Source organism: Lemur catta, chromosome 7, assembly GCF_020740605.2.
Source record: "Lemur catta isolate mLemCat1 chromosome 7, mLemCat1.pri, whole genome shotgun sequence".
In the NCBI taxonomy this organism is placed as follows: Eukaryota; Metazoa; Chordata; class Mammalia; order Primates; family Lemuridae; genus Lemur; species Lemur catta.
In genome coordinates this window covers 104,201,586-104,222,003 of record NC_059134.1, presented here as the reverse complement: position 1 = coordinate 104,222,003, position 20,418 = coordinate 104,201,586, and the positions used below count along the sequence as shown (strand labels likewise).

The window sequence follows — 20,418 nt, the reverse complement described above, 5'->3', positions numbered from 1 at the left end:
AGTTTTCTGTGAGAAAGGTGTTTGGGAGGTAAATAAATAAATAAATAAATAAATATATTTTAATTAATTAATTAAATATACTGAGCACTGTACCATAATGGCACAGCAGGTAAATCTTTTTTGACTTTCTTTGTCTCTTTGTGTATTCTTGATTGATAGTTTGGCTGGGTATATGCTTCTGGATTGGAAATCATTTTCCTTCTGTATTAGTCTGCTCATGTTGCCATAACAAAATACCGTAGTCTAGGTGGCTTAAACAAATTTATTTTCTCACAGTTCTGGAAGCTCAGTAGCCCAAGATCGAGGTTCTGACCAATTTGGTTTCTGGTGAGGACCCTCTTCCTGGTTTACAGACACTATCTATCCTCACATGCAGTACTAATCATCATGCTAAAAGGCATCCTGGACGCTGCAATCTTAAATGTTGAAATCCCTAAGGATCAAAATTCCTAAAGATCATAATCCCTAAAGTGTAAAATCCCAAAAATCACAATCCCCAAAGAGTAAATTCCTGAATATTGAAATCCTGAAAGCTGAATTCTGGGGATGTGATTAGTGATTTTTGGTTGTACACAGGATAGTTGCATCGTGTTAGTTACATCATGTTAGGCAGAACTATTACTTTGTTATTATCTTTATTTGGAAATTAAATACAGTTTAAGGAGATGTGTATGGGTGCAAGTTGACAAGAGATTGGCTCGTGGACTTAATTTAAGGTATTGACTGGTCTAAGGAATACTTAGAAACTTGGTAAAGACATTAGTTTGGGTATGTCTGTGAGGGTGTTTCCAGAGGACATCAGTGTGTGAGTTTGAGTAGACTAGCTGGGGAATAGCTACTCTCAACTTTGGTGGTAACTATCCCATCAGCCGGGGGCCCAGAAAGAACATATATAGAAGGAGAATTGGTATCTTTCTGAGAGCTGGGGTAGACTTTTCCTCTGCTGCCTTGGACACCATAAGTCCAGGCTTGCCAGCCTTTGGACTCCAGGATACATACCAGCCACCACCCCGGGTCCTGAAGTTTTTGTGGACTGAGAGTTAGACTATCTGCTTCCCTGTTTTTGAGGCCTTTGGACTTGGACTAAGCCACAGTACTGGCATCCCAGGGTCTCCAGCTTGCAGGTGGCCTGTTGTGGGACTTCCCAGCCACCATAATTGTGTGAGCCAATTCCCCTGATCAATCCCTTCTCATGTATCTATATACATATCTTACTGGTTCTGTCTCTCTAGAGAACCCTAATGCAGATTTTGTTATTGAGGAAGCCAAATATCATTCCTTCTTACTGTGTTGCTTAGAACACAATGGAAGAGATCTGTGAAGTTGTTTGCCTTGCATCAGTTAATTGTATGAGGCTACTTAATGGTGAAAGATAAAAATTTAAAAGCTAATTATTGGTGCTGTGAAAGCAGAGGTTGCTTAATTATAAGAACTGAGCAACAACCAGACTTTCAAATGAACACCATATACTTACAAAATGTAGGCCACAACCACTTTCCAAATACAAGGGCAGCAAATATTTCAAAGATATAGAAGTGAAAGCACAGGCGAAAAATACAAGAAATCCCTTCTGCCAAATTATTTAATCACATACAACTTCTAGCCCTTCAGACACAGTGCCAATTCATTATGCTATGCATTTTGTCTTTGAAGCACTTCCAGTACTGGAGGTGTAAATTGTGTATAGACTTTTAGAGAGTCCTAATTCATTTTATGCATTTTTTTTGCAAATTTGACTCCACAAAAGTGCATTATCCCAGTGTTGACTTTGTGTATAAGCATTGTGCATGTAAATATGTTAAAATTTCCTCAATAAGTGGAAGAGATGTACTTTTTGTACATATGTGTTTGAAAGATAAAATTTCTCTAGATTTCGGCTCTTTGAGCAACTGCACACACAGTGGTGACCCATTGTCGGTTTTGATAGATCTCTTCAAAAGACTTAGGTCATCTATCACAGAATTTCAGATGACTGCAGTTATAAAGCTGGGTGCACAGAGTTACCAAGCACAGTGATAAGAGTTTATACATTTCACTTTTTGACCTATTTCTTTATGAATATGGTTTGTCTGCTCATAACTGTTATACCTGTGTGACTATTGTTAGGATACCTGAGTGTTTATACTTGCAAAAATACATATGTTATGTTATTGCCTATTTTATTGTATGAAGTATTCTGTTATGTTTTTACATGTTTCTCAAATCCCCTTGAAAAATGTAAATAAATGTCTTTTAAAGAATTTTTAAAATTACGTTTTCCAGAATTATATTTTTGGGATTTTGGTCTTTCAGGATTTCAACATTTGGGACTATGGCATTCAGGATTGTGTATTTTGGGATTATGGCCCAAACGGCATCACATGGCCTTTCCTTGGGGGTGTGTGCACAAAGAGAGCAACCTCTGTGCTGTCCCCTATAAGGACACTAATCTGTCATTTCAAGGCCTCACCCTATGACCACATTTAACTTTAATTACTTTTTTTCCTGAATACAGTCATGCTGAATGGTGAGGTGTCACAAACATTCAGTGCATTATACCTTCCTTGAGAATTCTTTAGGCATTGCCTCATCATTTTTTTTTTGTGGCAAGATATATATAAAAGTTACCATTTTAGTCATTTTTAAGTGTACGTACAATTCAGTGGTATTAAGTACATTCACAATGTTGCACAACCATCACCACTATCCATCTCCAGAACTCTTTTTATTGTATAAAACTGAAACTCCATATCTATTAAACAATTCTCCATTCTCCCCCTCCCCCCATCCCCTGGCGACCACTATTCTACTTTCTCTCTGATTTTTATCTATTCTGAGTATATTAAGGGGAGTCACACAGCCTTTTATCTTTATCAAAAGACATTTTTGTCTGTTTTATGACTGGCTTATTTCACTTAGTATATATTTAAGATTCATCTATGTTGTAGCATATGTCAGAATTCCCTTCTTTTTAAGGCTGAATAATATTCCATTGTATGTATGTAGAGGTTAAGCATCCTCAATTCGAAAATCCAAAATCCAAAATTCTCCAAAATCTGAGAGTTTTTGGGCACTGACTTGATACCACAAGTGGAAATTCCACACCTAACCTCAGGAGATGTGTTGAAGTTTATTAAACAATAACACAATTTATTAAAAATATTACATAAAACTGTCAGGCTATGTGTATAAGGTATATATTAAACATAAATGAATTTCATGTTTACTCAAGTTCTATCCCCAAGACATCTCATTATGTTTATGTACATATTCCAAAATCTGAAAATATTTTCAAAATCTGAAACACATCAGGTGCCAAGCATTTCAAATAGGGAATACTCAACCTGTACCACATCTCACTTATCCATTCATCTGTTGAAGGACACTTGGGTTGCTTCCATGTTGTAGCTATCTGAATAATGCTGCTACAAGCATGGGTGTACAGATATCTCTTGGAGACCCTGCTTTCAGTCCTTTTGAGTATAGACCCAGAAGTGGAATTTTGGATCATATGGAAATTATATTTTTAATTTTTTTGAGGAGCCAACATTTTGTTTTCCATAGTGGCAGTGCCATTTTATATTCCCACCAGTAGTGCAGAAGGGTTCCAATTTCTCTGCATCCTCACTGACTCTTTATTTCTGTTTTTTTTTTGGTAGTAGCCATCCTAATTTGTTGCTTCATTTTTTTCCTGTTTTGCTCTTGAGAAATCTGAAACTATTCAGATTTTTGATCCTTTGTAGAAGATCTGGGCTTTTCTTTGTTCCCGGGTTCATAAAATTTCACAGTCATCTTCCTTGGTCTAGGTCTGTTTTAAGGGATGTTTTGGAGAATTATTTCTCTGATTTCCTCCCTTCTGTTTTCTTCTCTCTCTCTCTTTTTTAAACCCCGTTACTTGGATGTTGGATGTTCCATTTTGGAATTCCAATTTTCTTTTCTCTCATTTTCTGATTTTTTTCCCCCCTCTACTTTATCTTCCAACCTTTCTGTTCAGTTTTTAATTTCTACTGTGAAATTAAATTTAATTTCCAAGTTCTTTTTATTCCGTGTCCCCTTTAAATAGTATCCTTTTTTATTTAATGGATGCATTATCTTCTCTTATCGTTTTATATCAATTATTACTTTTATGTTCTCTTTTTCTTTGTATAGTCTTTTTCCTCCAACTTGCATTTTTGTGTTTGCTTTGCTACTTTTTATGACAGAGGCTTTCTGGAGGTGTCTAGTAATCCTTGGTTTTTGTTCATATTTAAAAGGGATACACAACATTTGGAGTTGCGTCACATGAAATTGACATTCTTTTCCAGCTTTTTCCACTATCAAAGGGCAGGAAGAGTGACACTGCAGTATCTGTGACCATACTCACCTCTCAGATCTTCATTTCTAAATATCCTCTACTAAGAGGAACCAGGACTCCTTGGAGAAACAGCTGATTTCAAAGATGAGGCAGAGAATGCACAAGCTAAGTCTGGAACATGTTAAGGGAGGAAATAAGGAAGTGCCCCAAAATTATGGAAAGCATACAAAAGTGTGCTTGAAGGGGCTCCCACTGGCCAAATCTGGGGCCATTTGAACATTGGAATGAAAAATGATGTTAATAAGAATCTGTGAATCCATACTAATAATGAATTATGGAAAGAAAAGATGAATAGGGGAAGGGAACATTGCTTATTGAAGTTAGAATGCCATCAGATGCAGAAGGAACAGTAGAACTACAAAAACCTTGTCAGTTTATAACTGAGTATCCATTGATTCAGATAAGAATTGCCAGTGGGCACTAAAACTATTGGGTGAATGTTTTAAGAACATAGTCTCTTTAAGTATCTTCCCAGAGATTACTTACTAATTAACTTACTAATTAATTGCTAAGGGAAAATGATCACTTTACAGTAAAGAAATCTGGTACATGTTATCTTAACCAAGTAATCAAAATTGTTACCAGTAATGGAACAAATTGACATCATCTTGTCTCTTAACATAATGTTCTAGAAAAAAACATTTATGTAGTATTCCCGCCAGAAATGCATAACCTGTATTCTTTAAGGATGCCAATGAAATGAAAGATAAATGCTGAAGAACTGTTTCAGATGAGAGGAAATTAAGGAGAAATTGACAGTAGATATGATACGTGATCCTGGACAGAAGGAAAGGAGGATTGCCATGAAGGACATTATAGAGCAGTTGGTAGAATTGGAATATGAACTGTGTAGTCCTTATGTGATATGTTAAACTCCTGATTGTGACATGTGTACTGTGATAAGGGAATAATACCTTGCTCTTACAAAACACTGGAGCATTTCAGAGTAGAGGGATGTGATGGCAGCAGTCACTCTCAAATATTTAGGTCGGTAGGATGTACAAGGAAAGGGGGTGGTAAAGCAGAAATGGCACAGTGATGTGATGTCAGCTGGTGAATCCAGGTAGTCTCTTGTACTGCTCTTGCAAACAGTTCTGCAAGTTTAAAGTGAAGACTTTTTTTAGAGGTTGGAATGAGAGTGACTGATTGAAAGCTCCATTCTTTTATGGGTCTCATTGGCTGTAAACATTACAGCATTGACTAGTTCAACTCCTTTAGTTGAGGGGCCTCCAGTGTGTTTTCAGATCTTTTTTGTCAAGGTTAGCTCACTGAAAAGGCACCTTGAGTTTTCAGTCTGAAGAGTAAAATAAAGGTCTTTCCTGCTGTCAGGAAATGAAGAAGTCCAATAGGGGAATCTGGCTGGGGGTTGGATGGAGGGTGAGTGATGTGTCACAGGTAGGTGGATGCCTGTGTCCGGCCTTCAGTTTGCAGTTCACACAGTCCCTCTTTTTTCAGTGTGGCAATCCCATCCCCAGCTGTGCTTTGCTGGGGCGTCCCTGTGCAGAGCCTACTGTTTTAGCCAACAGTCATCTGCTGGTGTGGGAAGGGGCAAGAGAGGGTGACATTTGGGGGTCTAAGTGTTCATTAGATAACTTTTAATCAGTATTCTTTCTGTTCTGGCACCTCTTCAGTTTCATTGTCGTCTTCTGATCCTGTGGATTGTTCTTTTTTAAAAAAAGAAATCAAAACCAGTCTTTTTTTTGCAAGAGGGGTTTTCCAGTAAAAATGGGAAAACCTGCTAGACAAATTCTAAAAGAGCTGTAACGCTAGAAACAGTCCTTTCACTGTAGTTTTAGAGGCATTTCAGTGTATGTTTGTTATACACTCTTTTACCCAGAAGTCCCAACGCTGTCCTTGCGCACCGTTCCATTCTGTGTTCCATCTTTTGATCTTGTTTCTCATATTCTTAAATATTTTTTTTTTTTTTGAAATGGCATTTTGCTCTCTGGCCCAGGCTGGAATGCAGTGGCACCATCATGGCTTACTGCAGCCTCAAACTACTGGGCCTACGTGATCCTCCCACCACGGTCTATCCCCATTAGCTGGGGCCACAGGTGCACATCATCATACCTGGCTAATTTTTTTCATTCTTTTAGAGATGAGATCTCCCTGTGTTGTGCAGGCTGGTCACAATCAAACTCCTGGCCTCAAGTGATCCTCCCACCTCAGCCTCTCGAGTAACTGGGATTACAGGTGTGAGCCATCATACCTCGTATTCTTACACTTTAGAATAACCAATGTCAATAATAGCATCTTAGCATCTATAATATAGATCCAATCTTTCCCTTGATTAGTCTAAAGTGAAAAAACTATAAGCAGTTAAACAAAGATCCTTTTCCAGAAAGTGGGTTGTGTCTCAGTGTACTTCCTGCAGTTTTGGTAAGCAGCTGGATTCACAATGCTGTGAATATGTTTGATAGCTGTGTTTTCTTTTGGCATTACTGAATGGAAGTGTGAAGCATAGTGTTGGTAAACTCTGCTGAGAGCCTGTGATTGGACCAGCCTGTAAGTGGGTACAGTGGGTGGTATGAGAAATAATTGCAGATTGGCTTTGAGGATCCTGAGACCACTCAAATTTAAATGCCAGATTTTGTATGTATGTACATTTTTGGGAAGTATATAACATTGTCGGATTATTAAAAGGATTCTTAAAAGAATCTGGAACCCTAATACAGAATGACTGTGATGGGGCTGGACTACCTGTGACATTTAGTAATGCAGTTTTTACACTAGTGTGTTAAAGTTTGTTGTGTCTAAGGACTCTAGCAACACATACTGTTGCTAGATCTGTTCTTATGATGTTAAGCAAAAAATTTAGATGATCAACTATACCTTTTCAAGTGTATATTCAAAAAGCACTTAACAATCTCGTGTAATCCTAACTACTAGGGAGACTGGAGGTGGGGATCATTTGAGCCCAGGAGTTTGAGATGCAGTGAGCTGTGATTGCACCACTGCACTCCAGCCTGAGTGAAAGAGCAAGACCCCCATCTCTAAAAAAATCTTTAAAAAGCACTTAACTGGGCCGGGCGCGGTGGCTCACGCCTGTAATTCTAGCACTCTGGGAGGCCGAGGCGGGTGGATTGCTTGAGCTCAGGAGTTCGAGACCAGCCTGAGCAAGAGCGAGACCCCCGTCTCTACTAAAAATAGAAAGAAATTATCTGGCCAACTAAAATATACATATAGAAAAAAAATTAGCCGGGCATGGTGGCGCATGCCTGTAGTCCCAGCTACTCCGGAGTCTGAGGCAGGAGGATCATTTAAGCCCAGGAGTTTGAGGTTGCTGTGAGCTAGGCTGACGCCACGGCACTCACTGTAGCCCGGGCAACAAAGCGAGACTCTGTCTCAAAAAAAAAAAAAAGCACTTAACTGGTAAAATGTTTTATTTTAGAAATAAATATGCTCTCTTTCATTTTCACCTGGGTTTGTCATTGTTGTATTTGTTAATTAATTTTTTTAGATTAACAAATGCTTACCATTGTTTCTGTTATCTTACTGGAGGGAAAATGTCAAGATCACAATGCAGAATGTTTCATGGAAGAAAGGCATTAGATGAACACCATTTTTTTTTTTTTTTTGGAGATGCCTTATAGACTACATTCTTAGAGGATTTCTAATTAGTACAGTGTCCACAGTTTGAGTCTTTTTCTGCAGTGTTATATAAAGTGCCTTGGAAGACAATTTTATATTCCTTTCATGTGCAACATTTGGTTAATTGACATTAGAGACTGAATTTGGCTACAGCTAGAATTTCAGTGACCTTAGTGTTATACTCACAGTTCTTGATAAAAGTTCTGATTGTTAAAGGTATTACATGGGCTACCTAGGGGCATTTAAAGGAAGGAACTTTTTGAAATTTGTTTTAGTATTTTAAAGTATGGTGTATTTATAGTCAACTCTGTGTTGGAAAAGAATATCATTGATGTTTTCATAAGGCAAAGTTAAGAATATGTATTCTTCTTGACTCATTGATAGTGCTATTATGGTGTCTGTATTTATTTCTGAGTTATTATTTAGTGTAGGATAAAAGCTGAGGTAGAGGGATGACAGTGCCTTTTTTCCTGTGTTCACTTAGAAAAATTTCAATTAACTAGGATTTTAGTTCTCTGAGGTAGAGTTCTGTGTGAGTCTTCACCCTGAATCATTCATTATCTTTTAATGGCAACTGTCATCAAACAAAAATCAAAAGAGAACTTATGTGATTTTGTGCCTTTTTTTTTTTATAGGAAAGCTTCTGTTTCATATCCACATCCCACTTTTTCCTGCTAATCTGCTAATGCAGTAAATTGGAAGAAACTGTTACCAGGATAACTTGTAATGGGCAAGGAGCCACAAAGAAGAAAACATTTCTTTTAATTTTAAAACTTGGTTTGAAAGGTAAGACCATTATGATTATCAGGAGTTACATCTGTGGGTTCCATCAAGGAAAGCAGTGTTGTGTTGCAAGACCCTGGAGTCTTGGCGGCGATCCAGGTCTAGGCCAATGTCTTGGAGCTAGGTGCAATACATTTCTGTGCTCTGTGTTATTTTAAGAAAGTTAAATAACAGCCTCTGTAGTCTGCTTTTGTATATCGCAATCTTGCAGAACTCAAGGGATTCCCAATTTCCAGGAGGGTATTGAGCTGGGCATTGTGGATAGCCAGGCCTAGCAAGCTGAAGTAGTAGCATGCAGAGAAAGACTGCTGGTAGAGACCTATGACCCAGGCTGCTGCTTCTAGGTCACCTGGCTCCGTGTGTGTATGTGTTTTTGATTGTTTTGTGTTTGTTTTATACCAGCCATAGGATATTTAGCTTCTATTATAGTAGCCACCTCTCTCTTTTTGAATCCTAATTGCTGTCACTCTGGAATGCTTTACTGGAACTTTTTATTAAAGATCGGAGATTGACTTTGTATACTTGTTTTTTAGCTCAATTGGCACTTAGTATGAAGTGGCAGAGTAGGGCCTTTTTGGGAACATACAGACACACTTAATCCAATTTCATTTGTTCCATTGTTTCTCTAGAGGGTGGGCAAATACCATTTTATCATCCACCTTTCTGAACTGGTGCTAGTTCCAAGATTTGAAGTTTTGGTCACTTTTTGCCATGTTTTCTTTTCAACCTGATGATCAGTCAGATATTTACCAAGGCCTATTGGATCTACCCTGATAGTGACTCTCGCAGCTGTCTTTTTCTTTCCGTTTCCACTGCTGTGAAGCTAGGTCAGGCTTTTGTTACCTCTGGAGATACTCTGGTTGCTTTGCTGTAATGGGTCTCTGCTTCCAATCCCCAGGTGGCTCTTTCCCAGGCATCTAAAATATTACTTTGCTTATGACCTCCCCCTACATGCAGCCTCTCAAGAATGATACTACTCAACCTTTGGCGGTTCCCCTTGTGTTTGCTGGTAGTGGACTTCCAGTCCTCGCCCCAATCGTCAGGTTCTTGTATAAATCTTCTAATTTCTGCAGCTTTATCTCCATGTTATTCTCCTGCATGAATCCTACGTGGAGAATTCCCTCTAAGTGTTCATTCACCTCTTGGTGAACAAAACATGCAGTTTTATTATTGTTCTGTGTATTTGATTTCACATCTTCCGGGGCTTGGCTTTCTTCCTACCTTTTTTGTCAATCATTTTGGATTGTTCCAGTTCCCTTGTGGTCAGTCACTCCTTTGTGAATGCTTAGAGTAAGTATCTAAGTAAATTATTTTAGGATTTTTTTTCTCTTTAACTAGATTTTAAGTATTTTGTGAGCAAGTAGTTTTAACTTCTTTATATCTTTAGTAATTTTTACATAATATAAGTATCATTAATTGTTCGGTGATAGAAGTTAAAATATCAAGCATTTCTCAGGATAAAATATTTTTGAGGCTTTCTTTCTCCCTGTCTCTCACTTCTTTGTTTTGTTTTTCTTTGCTGACAGAGGTTCTTAGCATTAGCAGCTTATAGAACAATTCCTTACCTTTACTATTGTTCTTTTTTCTTCTACTCATCTCTGCTCCTTTGCATGCTGTCCCACATTAAAACGGATGAACTCTTCTCTTAAGAAGTTACATAGTAGAGGGAGGGGGGATAAAGAAAGAAAAAAAAGTTACATAGTAGTCTCTGGGAGTCCTAGAATCAATGCCAGGTTAAGAAGGGTTCCTGGAGAGGAACAGGACTGTAGGGGTATAGGGCACTTTAGACCAGGAATCGTCAGAGCTTTCATTGCAAAGGGCTAGATCATACATATTTTAGATTTTACGGGCCAAGAGGAAAAAAAGGATATTGTGAAGGTATATAACAGAGAAAACAAATTTTCACAGACTTGGTTATTGATGACATTCAGAACATAATAATTGAGTTCAATTTTGTATAATATCTACTAATGTGAAGACTGGAATTCTTTTTCTGGGGGCGGGATAACATTTCATCTAACTGATGTTCAAAATTAGAGTTATTCTCTCATCAAAATCTATTGCAAATGTACATGTAATCTAGTAATATTAATCTGCAATGAGATTTTATATATTTCATCTTGGAAATGTCTTTTTATACAGATGGGTACTCCCACATTCTGTATCGGTCCCCAAGCATATAACTTTAGTTGAGTATATTCATTACCTGGAAGGCATATATAGAATTCTCTTAAATTCTTTTCTTGATATTTGCATGTCATTACATAGTAAATTAATCATTACCAGTTGAAAATTAGATGAAAGCTCCTCAGTTACACAACTAAATGGATTTTGAAACAGGGAGATTTACTTTCCTCTTGCATCAAGGTCTGAAAAATGCAATTTAACTGTAGTTTGAGCTTAGAAAACATATCCACTACAAATTTGTATGGAACTGGGAGTCTTATTTCTTTATAGGAGCTATATGAAGCAGCTTGACTTTCCTTATAAGCCAAAGCTGTTGAAATGACATTACATGTCAGCACTGTTTTGCCTTGTAATTTTAGGATGAAGTCATTAACAAACATTGAGACTTCAGCAAAGGCAAACTTCCATAGCTGTCCTGTGTTCATTAACTGTGGCAAAGGGTTGTAGTTGTTCAGAAAAATTTCAATCCTGACCCTGAGCTCAAAAAAGTCACAATAATGCTTTACCACCTCAAGCTGCTGTGTGATAGAGAAAGTCAGGATGGTTAAATTCACAAAAATGAATGAAGTTTACTCTTGGTGCTACTGGTTCATTGACACATGATGGATTAAAAATGTCTATCCAAGTGCCTGTTGATGATTAATAGAATAACTCTAACCTTTAAGCACCTTAAATTTTTACAAGTTTGTAAGTTTGTCCAACTAAACCTTTTTCTGCACTGTACATTAATTTTTTCACAATCAGTTATAGCACGTCATAGATTCTACCTTAGGTTGTCTTTTCTCAACTTTGAAAATATTCTCTATGTTCTTTCACAAAGACTGTTGATAGATGCTAAAAAGTCAAACAGTATCACAAGGTTTATAACAAAAAATAACAATCACCTGTTCTATCTTTCCTATCCCTAAATTACTCACTTGGGACTGCTACCTTCAGCTCTTAGCTGCTTTCTCATATTTAATTCCACATTTCTAAATAATATGCTTATGTATAGCTGTTCCTAATCTATTCGGCTTCTAACTATGAAGAGGAGGTTTTAGCTTTCTATGGTAGCTCCTGCCCTCCTCCATCTTCCAACATAGTTAAAGCACAACTTGTGAATAAAATCAGTATCAAAGGTATATATATTTTGATTAATTATTCCCTTTATCTCTGACTTATTTAATATGTGTATTTTGGCTAATTATTCTCTAAATCTCTAACCTACTTAAAAAATTCTTCTCATTGTGATCAGATACATTTTCCAATCTGTCAGCAGTGTCTCCTTGGACACAGCCTTTCCAGAACCCTCTGTCTCATGCTGATGATGAGACATGCCTGGGTTGGTTGCTCTTGACCTCTGTGGCTGCTGGTGTTTCTTCTTACCTTTCTTCTGGGGAGTCATCTGCTTCTTGGAGTCTTGGATTTCTGGTTTCAATGTATTATTGCCATGTTTTGGTGAAGCACATTCTCTAGTAGCTTCCTGAGAAAGTATGAATAAAACTTTCAGATCTTCCATGTCTGAAAATGTTCTTTTCTAGAATTACTATTGAGGAAGCTGGTGTCATTCTGAGTTCCAGTCCTTTTTATGTGTTGTTTTTGTGACAGCACCCCCTCCCCCACAAAGTTTAGATACTTATTTTCTCTCTGCTCTCATGGAATTTCATTAGTGCCTGAGAGGATCTGTCTCACCACTCATTGTGATGGCCTGTGCAGGCCCTAAGGAGAGCCACATTTGTTAAGCTCTGGGAAAATTTCTTTTTTCTATTCCTCTACCTGCTTACCATTTTGTTGTTGTTGGTTGGCCAGGAGAGAGGGTGGTAGATTATAGTATTCTTCTCAAACTTTTTTTATTTAAATATTGGAGTTCCCAAACTGTTTCTCCTTTTTTTTTTTTTTTTTTTTTGTCTTTTCATAAATTTGTTGGCGTTCTTGGCTGTTGTTTCGTTTTCTTTGTCCTTTATTTTGTTGTGTTACTAGAGTTTCTGGAGGGTGGAGAATTGCGTGGGGTTCAACCCACTGAGCATCTGGAAGGTTGCATAATCATTTCTATTTTCTCATTGAGGCTCCATGGCCTAATTGTTGCCATGAATCGTACCTTTTATATCCAATGGACTTTGAGAAGAGATTCATAAAACAGCATGGTGATCATTTTGTACAGCCTTCCTCTCCAGAACAGAAACCCCTTCTGTCCTCTTAGAAAATCATCCAAGCTTTGCCAGAGCACGTTCAACCAAGGGGCCTCACATGCAGTCACAGCCCTAATATTTAACAAGTTCCTGCTTCTACTGCTCACAAATAATCTGTACTTCTCACTTACTGGTTCTCATTTTATCCTTGGGTGCTATACAAGACAGGTCTTACACATGGTGGTATACAATAACTCCAAGATACTCAAAACTAATTACTTTATCCCCCAAGTGGCAAGTCTTTCTGTCACCCTAGTTATCTATTTGGATGCCCTGTGGTTGGCAGTCCTTCATTTTCCCTCGGAACATAGTACGGTATTGCCTGGCATGGTGTGGTATTATCCAGTGTGATGTGATCTGCTCAGGGCAAGATACAGTGGGATTAGTATCTCTCTTGATCCTAGACGTGATACATCTATTACTATGTTCTGAGATGACTTTGCTTATTAGTCACATCATAATATAATTTATATTGAACTTAAAATCAACTAAAATCTTTGGACCTTTTTGTTTCTTTTCTCCACTTTAGGAGTTTTCTTATGCCTGTTTTTCCCCCATCTTGTTTTTCAGTATTTATCTGAAAAGGACTTTGTATTCATTCATGTTAAATAAATTTTTCTTGGATCATCATGTCCAACAGTGTGAATGCTGACTCTCATCTTGCATTAGCTTTCCCTCCTAGCTTTGTGTTCTTTGTGCATTTGGACAAGCCTGTGACATCGCATGAATCAACACTGACAGTGCCACTGGCCACAAAGCTGAGCTCCTCCAGAGCTACCACCAATGTCTTTAGGCTGGGCTGCCCAACCACCTTGTCTGTAACTTGATTCTCCATCCTGTGCACAGAGAGACATGGTTCCTGGTTCCTATTCCTTGTCTTGAGAGCCATTGAATTATAGGCTGACCTGCTGCTGTTGCTCTCTGCAAGTTAGGTACATGCATAGGCCAGCCTAGGGCTGGGTTGTGCTCTTGATTACTGCTGCTCTGACCAGGAAGAGCACACATTTTGGAGCTAGTCAGACCTAGGTTTCAGTCCCTATTCTGGCTAGCATATTTACTAGCTCTGGTATTTGGTAGGTCATCTGACCTCTCAGAGTCTTAAATCTGCAAAATGAAGGGTTGTAAAATATCTAAATGTATCTAAAAGGAAGCCCAGAGTCTAGCAGTATGGTTAATAATTGGGAGCTGTTATTAATCATAATCATGTTTCCACCTTTAATAGAAAGTTGCAATGTCAAGACAGTTAATATTACTGTGGAATGGCTAGAGGAGATTGAAGATTGTTTTTCATAAGCAGCTGTAAAGACCATTCTACACTGAACTTTTATTCCTAAGCTGTCTCAGTAGTCCAGAATCTACTTTAACTTTTCTTACCTATTAGGTTGCATACTGTAAAACATTTACAAAAGAAAGCACTTCCTGAAGGTTAACAATTTATTACTGCTACTCTAGGGACTGTTGAGATAGCCCTGAATACTTAATGATTATACAGTCTGATCAAAGTTTGCTAGGCAAGGAAGATTGACGATAATAGCTAAATCTTAAAAAGGGGAGGCTCTTTAAAGGTTTTTGTGACCAAGTTGTCAATTCTGTTTTCTTTTATAGAATTGGTTATAACTACAAAATACACTTCATAGTTAGCTCATTTCTTAATCTGGAGACTACTACTTTTTGACCATTTTCTAAAAGCATCTCAGTATGCTCTAGAATTTCTGCTTCATTAGGAAAGGCTGTCTTTGGGCATCTTGTCTGTAAAAGATAGATGAATAATAAAGTGACCACTGTCGCTTGCCTCAAGTTGGGTTACTCTTATACTGCATATACACGGTTTCACTTAGTGAAAACTTCAGTGAGTTGGATTTTCTAAGTCTTCTTTCTTTCCACCACATGTTAGTATAGAATTTCCGTTCTGGAATTCCTTATTTGCTCAGGATCACCCTTCCTCCCCATAGTTTCAGAAACTTGGAAACTTTTTTGTGTTGTTGCAAATAATAGCCATGCTGATCATAACCATGTTTCTTCTTGTTCTCCAGTTACATATCACTTCTTTTCTGATATTTGACTCATATTTGGTTGGCTTTTGGGGTCCTGCCTGATTTCACAGATTTTGAGAATCTTGGATGCTGCAGTTGGAAAACCTTTCTAGGGCCCATAAGAATTTGCTGATTTGCCTTTGACTTTTATCATACTCTCTTACCTATGTTCACACACTCTCCCTTCCAGCACACACACACACACACACACACACAAGGCTCCTAGATTCAGCGCCTGTTCCTTGCCTTTGTTCCTTTGATCTCTTAACAAGGCTCCTGGCAAAAACCTGACTACCATTGTGCCATCCTCATTACTTGCCTTTCCCCTAAGTTTCACTTTAAAAAAATAAAACAAAAAAACTTGTTCTTAGTATAAATAACTCATGCTTTGCATATACTAGCACTGAAGTTTTTGGAAGTGTGGAAAATAGGCACAGAAATTCATGTGCATTCAAGTTTTCGTAATGAGAATTTCTAGAGGAACATGCTACTGTAATTGCTTTAATTTGTCTAGTTGACAGAAGTAAGGCTGGATTTTTCTTGGGTGGCGGTTGACTCTTTTTTTTTTTTTTTTTTTTTGAGACAGAGTCTCACTTTGTTGCCCAGGGCTAGCGTACTGTGGCGTCAGCCCAGCTCACAGCAACCTCACACTCCTGGGCTCAAGCAGTCCTCCTGCCTCAGCTTCCTGGGTAGCTGGGACTACGGGCACGTGCCACCATGCCCAGCTAATTTTTTCTATTTTTAGTTTAGCTAATTTCTTTCCATTTTTAGTAGAGACGGGGTCTCGCTCTTGCCCAGGCTGGTCTTGGACTGCTGAGCTCAAGCAATCCTCCCGCCTCGGCCTCCTAGAGTGCTAGGATTACAGGCGTGAGCCACCATGGCTGGCCGGTGGTTGACTTTTTAAACGTAAAAGCAAAGTTCATGATAAGATTGTACCTCTTGCCTTGCTCTCAGCATCTTAGCAGTGTATTTGGAGTTAGCCTAGGGTCTGTGCAGGCATTTGCTTTCTGAGCGTTATTTCCCAGGCAGCTCAGAATTCCAATGGCAAGCTATAAATTTGTGTCATTTTATACCAAAGTACAGCTCAGGAATGAAGAAAAAGTGAAAATTAGACTTTGAGGAGGCAGAATTTTGGTTGACATTGGAGGATGAATGCTAATTTAGTATGAAATATCTTCGGGGATACCTTGGTTTTTAAAGTAGAGGCCATTGCAGGGCTTCACCATCTTCTCTCAATCGCTCTTTTATTAGGCTCATCCCTCTCCAGCCCATCTTTCATTGTTGACAGTTACATACTTACACTGAAGATCTGTTCATGCAGACTTCTGTGTTTGTCTTAGCATGACGGACAGTGCATGCAATGCCTCACCTCAGTGGTCTTAACTGTCATCCACTCCTTTCCCTGTCTCACATTTAAGTCTAATTCAAACACTTGGCAGTACCCAGACAGGTTTGTCTTCTTTCTTTTCTTCACTTTTGTAGGAATACAAACTCTGCAGCACGTGTTCTTGCCACATCTTCAGTGTCATCTACTCTGTCCTGCTTCCCCGTCTACTTCTATTCAGAATTAATTGTTTTTATATGTTATTAATCTCTACCGTAGATACTTTAATGTACATTTCTCTCAATTAAAACTCACTGGTTCTATCCTTGCTTCTGCAACAAGCATGTATTGTGCGTTCATGTACAGCCCTCGGAGATTTGGCCTTACATTGCTGGCTTAATCCTACTGCCTTCCCAAAGGCATTCTCTTTTTGTCATTAGTACCTTCTCCCTGGCATGAATTTCCTGAAGCTACTGGGTCTTCCTGTCCTCTGTGCTTTCATGCAGGTGTCTCCTAGACTGGAATACATTTTGCTTCTCCATCAGCTACTAAATCCTACCTATCTTTTGAGGCCTAGCTTAGGCTTCATGTATAATGAAGTCTTTTCTGGTCAGGCTGTTCTCCTTTGAGATCCCTTTCTATGGAACAAAGTTGGAATTTTTATGCCTTTCTTTCTCTGTTCTCAATTTTATTGTGTTTTTCAAGGCACTAGGGACCTTCTGTCGTTACTCCTGTATTCCTTAGTGCAATGCGTATTCATGTTTTAAAAGTGCCACTGGTTGATTAATATAGCACATATTAAATGGACCTGATTAATTTATTTACTGCTCTCAAGGAAAAACTGAAATATCAAAGAAGTTACAAATAAAAACTAGAAAAAATTCTGGAACAGCTGAGTAGTAGAAAGTTGACTGCTTTTGACACCTTTGGAAGAAGCAGTTGCAGAGCAAATACAATGAAACTGGCTCCAAGTTTGTATTGCCGTCTTCTCTAAGGAAATACATTGTCTCTAATAGGCACTCTGATATTTGATTTAATTAGGTGGAGTGTGCCTTTATAAAATTGAGCCCTTAAAAATGCAGAAGTAGCTGATGGGTGAACTTTCTAGTTCTGTGGTCTTTTTCCTTAGTGCTTAGTGAGAACTCCATTCAGAGGCCTATGCTTTTTACTCCTATATTCATTGTTTCTGCTGCTTCTTGCGAAAGTTACATTTCCCTAGGCATTGAGCTTTGCTGACTGGAAGAGTTTATCATAAACTCACAACACTGAGAGGTAACCTCCCATTGGACTGACTCTGCATTCTCCTATTTATAGATACTTTCCTCCCTGTCCCCTTCTTAGTGGCATGTAGCTTTTATCATGCCTGTAAGTAACCACGAAACCCTTGTTGAGCCCAACAATGCCACATTTGGAACTTGTCAGGGACTGCTCAACTGAGGTCCTCGTGTGTCCCCACGTATGTGCATCCGAGCCTAGGAAGAAGTCCTGAGACTCCATGCGTCTGGACGCTGCATGAATAGATGAACCAGTAAGAACAGCCTTTCAGCAGCTTGGTTTGTTCAATACATCCTGTTCCCAACCTGCTTGTAAGCTCAGCCAGAGGTTTGTTGTAAATGTGTCTGCTGCTTGAGGGAAAAATAAGTTGTTTTGGGTCTTGAGGGAGGGTACAAAGACTCCTCAGTTTTCTCCAGGACGAGTGGGGATGTGCTTCTGGGTTTCTTTTCACATTGATCAAATACCATTGTTCCCCAACATTTTTGAGTGGCATAGGCATTTTTCTTCCTCTTAAAATATTTTTTAAATAGCTTATAAAATGAAATAAATTCTCAGAGACATGGACTTGTTTTTCAGTTTGACTAGTTAAATCTAACCTGTGATGACCCATCTGTGGTCCTCTTGATTTATGATCTAGCCCTCTCCATTATTTCAAGATGAAGAATTCGAAAACTTCCTTATTATTGCTATAAATATTTCTAGATATTAGAGACTAAAAAACAGTTTTAGTTTTCTTGTGATCCACTTTTCTGAGTTGAGGACTGCCCAAGTTGTTGTATTTTAAGAATATACATGATTTCTCCTGCATGTTTATATTTTAAAAGATGGGAAAAATATGGCCGATAACCTCTTTCTACCCACTCCACATTGGCCCTTGTGTGAAAAATGTTAATGATTGACTGTGGCTGTGGAAGGAGGTTGAGGAGCTATTTTAGTACCAAGAGAGAGACTTTGAATGATACTTGTAGTAATGTTATAATTAGAGCTGGGCTGTTTAGTACGGCAGCCACCGGCCCCATGTGACTCCTGAGCACTTAAAATGTGGCTAGTCCAAATTGAGAGGTACTGTAAGCGTGAAATACTCAAGGGATTTTGAAGACTTACTTAGTACCAAAAGAAATAATAATATATCCCTATGGAATATATTGAGTTAAATACACTGTTAAATTTTATTCCACCAGTTTCTTCTCTCTGTACGTTTTTAATGTGGCTATTAGAAAATTCAAACTTATATGTGGCTCACTTGGTGTTTCTGTTAGACAGGTCTGACTGGATGATAGGTGGAGCTAGTGTAGTTCTGATAGTTTTAATATCAGGGAGAGAAGGAGCTTCCCACAGGGGTAGGGAACTCGTGTCCTCAGGATCCTTGAGTGTAGCCTTTTGACTGAATCCAAATTTTATGGAACAATAAAGTTTTCTTTTAATAAAGTTTGGATTTGGTTGAGGGTTTGCACTTGGGGATCTGGAGAACCACATGTGGCCTTGAGACCGCAGGTTCCCCATCCCTGTGTGCTGAAGGGAGACTTGGGGTATATAGGAATTTGAACTTGAGTAGTGTGTGCTTGCATGCCTTTGTGTAAGATCATGTAGAAATTGTATTTCAAAGATTTCCTCATAGCATGTTTTAAAGAAATAATATTAAAAGTTTATAACACGTTTTGTTGTCTTAAAGTCTTTCCTATGTTTTATCTTGGGCAGAAGCTGTTGCTTTCTTATTTTTGTACTGTTTGTGTTCCATATGTTTAGGTAACTGCACCTGTTGAAACTAGAAATATTTTATGTATGTTTATTGCAAGTCTGCCATATAATATCACATATTTATTTCAGATTTGCTATCTTAAGGATTCCAGTGGGGCCGGCTTTAAAATGGTATAGAAAACTGGTTTCATGGATGTGTGACCCGTACAGTCTCACAGGGCTTCGAAACACTTACTTTAATGCTCTGCTATTGCTTTCTTCAAATTCATCATCATAATCTTTGAATCTTTGAACGTTTTGCCCTGGGCCCAGCCAATCCTGGGTACAGGTATTCCACAGTTGATAGTGTGTAGACTGGGGTCTTTGCAGAGTACAGTTTATCCTACTTGGATAGGAAGTTGCTGAATTTAAGCACAGTGAGTTCATATCAATAGAAGATTTTGGATTTGAAATTCATTTAAGTTCTTGCCATTCCCACAGTTTACTGCTTGTTTGTGGATAGAATCACCAGTAGTTTCTCTCTTCAGAGTTCTAGTAGTTTATCTTTTAGCATGTGTCATTTTTTCTGGGCTTCTATTGGAGAGTAATATAGTATGTTTTGTTCTGCCCCTGTTGTGCTGAAAGAAAACTCGTTAATACCAACTTGTCCAGAGGGAGTTTCTGAAATAAATAACACATTCACATGTTTGCACTAGTATGCTTTTCCTGTTTTTCATGGCTATATAATTATTTTGAATATACTTATAGCAAATTGTGAAGACAGTAAGATGATCCTCTGTTGTTCCTTTATGAATTACAAATGGTCAGCTGTGGTTTAAAATCAGGACATCAGCAGCATCTGGGAACTTGTTAGAGAAGCAGAATCTCAGGTCTGAGCCCTGCTTTACTGAATCGGAATCTGAAACTGTGTTTTAACAAGATTCCTAGGTGATTCCTATGCCCATGAAAGTTTGGGAAGCACTGCTTTAAAGCTCACCAGTTACATTGTTGGGCATGTTTATTGCACAGTAGCTTCTATTTGCTAAG

At 38.3% G+C, this 20,418-nt stretch overlaps 1 protein-coding gene and 1 non-coding gene across 8 annotated transcripts in view; one reads left to right on the top strand and one right to left on the bottom strand.

Moving 5' to 3' along the window:
* Positions 1-20,418, top strand: part of PPP6R3 (protein phosphatase 6 regulatory subunit 3) — a 143,612-nt gene that overhangs the window by 38,270 nt on the left and 84,924 nt on the right. For 6 of the 7 annotated variants that reach the window (XM_045558265.1, XM_045558263.1, XM_045558262.1 and 3 more), the window contains one exon: positions 8,560-8,710. The exons of the other annotated variant lie outside the window; for it this stretch is intronic. The gene's annotated coding sequence lies outside the window, so the exon portion shown is untranslated. The remainder of the gene's footprint in view (positions 1-8,559; positions 8,711-20,418) is intronic. 7 annotated transcript variants of the gene reach the window in all.
* Positions 6,041-6,102, bottom strand: LOC123643091. The gene has a single exon (XR_006736657.1). It is a non-coding gene; the product is annotated as a U7 small nuclear RNA (small nuclear RNA).